General features: G+C 38.0%; 4 non-coding genes across 4 annotated transcripts; 2 read left to right on the forward strand and 2 right to left on the reverse strand.

Moving 5' to 3' along the window:
• Positions 1 to 223: 223 nt before the first annotated feature.
• Trnae-uuc (transfer RNA glutamic acid (anticodon UUC)) lies at positions 224 to 295 on the reverse strand. Its single transcript has one exon. It is a non-coding gene; the product is annotated as a tRNA-Glu (tRNA).
• Positions 296 to 2,007: 1,712 nt separating this feature from the next.
• Trnae-uuc (transfer RNA glutamic acid (anticodon UUC)) lies at positions 2,008 to 2,079 on the forward strand. Its single transcript has one exon. It is a non-coding gene; the product is annotated as a tRNA-Glu (tRNA).
• A 1,565-nt stretch (positions 2,080 to 3,644) lies between these two features.
• On the forward strand, positions 3,645 to 3,716 carry Trnae-uuc (transfer RNA glutamic acid (anticodon UUC)). The gene has a single exon. It is a non-coding gene; the product is annotated as a tRNA-Glu (tRNA).
• A 728-nt stretch (positions 3,717 to 4,444) lies between these two features.
• Positions 4,445 to 4,516, reverse strand: Trnae-uuc (transfer RNA glutamic acid (anticodon UUC)). The gene has a single exon. It is a non-coding gene; the product is annotated as a tRNA-Glu (tRNA).
• Positions 4,517 to 5,000: the final 484 nt, after the last annotated feature.

Raw genomic sequence — 5,000 nt, forward strand, 5'->3', positions numbered from 1 at the left:
TAAAACGATGCTGTATAATGTTTTATTTTTTTTATTAATTCCTAATTTCTTCAAATAATCTCTTTTTCTTTGTGTCACAATCACTGCTAGGATGTTGTTTCTGTCCAAGGGGTAGATTTTAATTATTTAAGAAATTGACTTCGATTATGGCAAATTACTTAAAACAAATTTATTAACGTGATTCATTTCAAAGACGAAAAAAAATAAATAAAAGCAGTAAGCGTTCCCATGCCGGGAATCGAACCCGGGCCGCCTGGGTGAAAGCCAGGAATCCTAACCACTAGACCACATGGGAAGGCTGCTTCAGATCTCTATTACTTATACCTTTATCAAAAGAGTATGTCTTTCTTATCAGTTGATGTCAAAGCTGCTGGCTGCTTTTATGTCACCTTCGTTGATTAAGTGAGGCGTTTCGAATAAAGTACATTGCTCAGAAACGCTAACATAAATTATGCATCATATTTAAAGTCCAAATTGTTGGTAGTTCTTAATCCCTTTCACCAAATTCGAACCCGATATTGTTTTAAACTTCAAAATGAAAAACAAAAGTCTGTAAGGAAAACTTTCTGTCTATCTTATCTGTCTGTCTATTTCTCTCAGTCTCGCTTCCCCTCTCGCTTGCCTCACAGTTCTCTAGCCTGACAGCTTTCTCGCCTCCTCTCTCTTACGTCTCCTTCCTCTCTCGCCCCCTCTCTCTCTCTCGTCTCCCCTCTCTCTCTCCTCACTACTCTCTCGCCTCACCGCTCTTTCGCCTCCTCCCTCTCTCTGTCGCCTCCCCTCTCTCTTGCCTCCCCCTCTTTCACTTCCTCTCTCTCTCACCTCCTCTCTCTCGCCTCACGCTTCTCACGATGAATATCTTAAGCGACTGTAAACTTATTAAATATTCGGATCTTTTTGGTTTGACGGGCAACACTTGTTTTCCTAACGAAACACTTTCAAACTTGGGACACTGGTAGAATGTGTCATATAAAACAACTTTTCTCTTAGCCTTCTTAACAAAAAATTGTACATCGCAAATTATTTCATGTTAAAGTTGTCGTATTTCTGTAATTTCAGCCATTCACTGACGTCTATTCAGCTGAATAGTTACTGCTGTCTTTGTAAACAATAATTTTTGCCGGTGTCAAGAGTGTTATTCCCTGTTTAATTATATCATTGTTCCCTAGTAAGGGTTTAGGGTTATATGGTTAGGGTTCGAGTTTTAGATTTAGGGTTAGGGTTGGGTTTAGGGTTGGGGTTAGGGTTAGGGTTGGGTTTAGGGTTGGGGTTAGGGTTAGGGTTATGGTTATGAGTTATAGGGTTTTATGGTTAGGGTTATGAGTGAGGTTATGGCAAAAATAATAATAACCCTAACCGTAACCCTAAAACTAAACCTAACTCTAAAACCCGAACCCTAACCCTAAAACCCTAAAGCTAAAACCAGTACAAACGCACGAACGATGTCATAAATAACTGTACCACCGATAGTTGTTGTTGATAAACTACGGCACTAATTTTATTCAAGGGAAGAGATCCCATGACACCGTTAGAGCATGTTGTTTACATTCCACGGCAGTAATTGTTTTCACCTCAATAGACGTCAGTGATTGGTTGAAATTACCGAAATACGACAATTTTTTACATGAAATAACTTCGAATACAAAAATTTTTATCTGTTCTATAACACAAAATATACAAGTATACGAAGTTTGAAAGTGTTTCGGTACCAAAAACACTACATAAAACATAAATGAAAAATGTTGCCCGTCAAATCAGAAAGATCCAAATATTCGGATTTCTCGATATCCTCCAAAGATTATAAATAAAATCCATGCATCTGGAATTAAGCATTTTCTGAAATTTTAAAACTAAGTGAAAATTTTCAAATTTGGAATATTGATGAAATTTTTCACGCTGACTCTCAGAACCGCAGTAGTCAGTGAACATCATGTCATAGAAAGAGCATGGTAGCAGAAAGAGAGCAACATTTTAAATAAAACTTTATGTACTGTCACTAACCAGCAGTTCTCCCATGTGGTCTAGTGGTTAGGATTCCTGGTTTTCACCCAGGCGGCCCGGGTTCGATTCCCGGCATGGGAACGCTCATTATTTTGTTTGTCTTTTTTTTAGTTAGTTTAAGGTAGTATATTAAAGTTTCTAAGTTTAGATTTTATTTCACCCATTTCCTATATAGTTGTTACATTCGCTTCCGTTCTTGGGAATCGGGTGGTTGCATGATAACAACCATACTTCCCAACCACGTGGTTCTGGTTTCAGTCCCACTGCGTGGCACCTTGTGCACATATGTCTTCCACTATAGCCTCGGGCCAACCAAAGCATTGTGAGTGGATTTGGTAGATGGAAACTGGAAGAAGCCCCTCGTATATACATACCTAAAACCCTAAAGCTAAAACCAGTACAAACGCACGAACGATGTCATAAATAACAGTACCACCGATAGTTGTTGTTGACAAACTATGGCACTAATTTTATTCAAGGGAAAAGATCCCATGACACCGTTAGAGCATGTTGTTTACATTCCACGGCAGTAATTGTTTTCACCTCAATAGACGTCAGTGATTGGTTGAAATTACCGAAATACGACAATTTTTTACATGAAATAACTTCGAATACGAAAATTTTTATCCTTTCTATAACACAAGATATACAAGTATACGAAGTTTGAAAGTGTTTCGGTACCAAAACACTACATAAAACATAAATGAAAAATGTTGCCCGTCAAATCAGAAGGATCCAGATATTCGGATTTCTCGGTATCCTCCAAAGATTATAAATAAAATCCATGCATCTGGAAGTAAGCATTGGATCTATTTTAAAACGGGGGCGCCAGTGTTTTCTTAACGAAACACTAACGAAACACTTTGAAACTTGGGACACTGGTAGAATATGTCATATAAAACATCTTTTACTCTTAGCCTTCTTAACAAAAAAAAAAAGAGTTCGCAAGTTATTCCATATTAAAGTTGTCGTATTTCTGTAATTTCAACCAATCACTGACGTCTATTCAGCACAATAGAGTTACTGCTGGGCGGTCATAAAAATGTTATTCCCTGTGACATATTTCATCCGGTTTAACCGTAATTTATACGCATATATTGTTTATATAATAAATTACGCTGTGCGTATCTATGTGTGTAACAATTTTAGAGTTCGGATTCTAGAGTTAGGGTTAGTTCTAGGGTTAGGGTTACGGTTACGGTTAACAGTCTAGTTAGGGTTAGGGGATTAATACGATATACACCGTTACAGCGCTAACTGTTTTCAACTGAATAGACGTCAGTGATTAGTAGAAATTATCGAAATAAGACAATTTTTTACATGAAATAAATTCGAATACGAAAATATTTTTCTGTTCTATAACACAAAATAGATAAGTATACGAAGTTTGAAAGTCTTTCCGTACCAAAAACACTACATAAAACATAAATGAAAACTGGCGCCCCCGTTTTAAAATAGATCCTAAGCATTTTCTGAAATTTTAAAACTAAGTGAAAATTTTCAAATTTGGAATATTGATGAAATTTTGCACGCTGACTCTCAGAACCGCAGTAGTCAGTGAACATTATGTCATAGAAAGAGCATGGTAGCAGAAAGAGAGCAATATTTTAAATAAAACTTTATGTACTGTCTCGAACCAGCAGCTCTCCCATGTGGTCTAGTGGTTAGGATACCTGGCTTTCACCCAGGCGGCCCGGGTTCGATTCCCGGCATGGGAACGCTCATTATTTTTTTGTTTTTTTTTTACTTAGTTTAAGGTAGTATATTAAAGTTTCTAAGTTTAGATTTAAATTCACCCATTTCCTATATAGTTGTTACATTCGCTTCCGTTCTTGGGAATCGGGTGGTTGCATGATAACAACCTTACTTCCCAACCACGTGGTTCTGGTTTCAGTCCCACTGCGTGGCACCTTGTGCACATATGTCTTCCACTATAGCCTCGGGCCAACCAAAGCATTGTGAGTGGATTTGGTAGATGGAAACTGGAAGAAGCCCCTCGTATATACATACCTATATATATATATATATATATATACTCTTTTACTTGTTTCAGTGTTTTGAAAGTGGCCATGCTGGAGCACCGCCTTTAGTCGAGCAAATCGACCTCAGGATTTATTCTTTGGAAGCCTAGTACTTATTCTATCGGTCTCTTTTGCCGAATCGCTAAGTTACGGGGATGTAAACACACCAGTGACATTTGAAAAAAATTAATTCGTAATAGGTTATAAAACGATGCTGTATAATGTTTTATTTTTTTTATTAATTCCTAATTTCTTCAAATAATCTCTTTTTCTTTGTGTCACAATCACTGCTAGGATGTTGTTTCTGTCCAAGGGGTAGATTTTAATTATTTAAGAAATTTACGTCGATTATGGCAAATTACTTAAAACAAATTTATTAACGTGATTCATTACAAAGAGGAAAAAATAAATAAAAAAAGTAAACGTTCCCATGCCGGGAATCGAACCCGGGCCGCCTGGGTGAAAGCCAGGAATCCTAACCACTAGACCACATGGGAGTGCCGCTTCAGATCTCTATTACTTATACCTTTATCAAAAGTATGTCCTTCTTATCAGTTGATGTCAAAGCTGCTGGCTGCTTTTATGTCACCTTCTTTGATTAAGTGAGGCGTCTCGAATAAAGTACATTGCTCAGAAACGCTAACATAAATTATGCATCCTATTTAAAGTCCAAATTGTTTGTATTTCTTAATCCCTTCACCAAATTCGAACCCGATATTGTTTTAAACTTTAAAATGAAAAACAAAAGTCTGTAAGGAAAACTTTCTGTCTATCTTATCTGTCTGTCTATTTCTCTCAGTCTCGCTTCCCCTCTCGCTTGCCTCACAGCTCTCTAGTCTGACAGCTTTCTCGCCTCCTCTCTCTTACGTCTCCTCCCTCTCTCGCCCCTTCTCTCTCTCTCTCTCTCTCTCGTCTCCCCTCTCTGTCGCCTCACCGCTCTCCCGCTTCACGACTCTCTCGCCTCACCGCCCTTTCGCCTCC

Source organism: Octopus bimaculoides, unplaced genomic scaffold, assembly GCF_046866305.1.
Source record: "Octopus bimaculoides isolate indiv1 unplaced genomic scaffold, ASM4686630v1 contig162, whole genome shotgun sequence".
Lineage (NCBI taxonomy): Eukaryota > Metazoa > Mollusca > Cephalopoda > Octopoda > Octopodidae > Octopus > Octopus bimaculoides.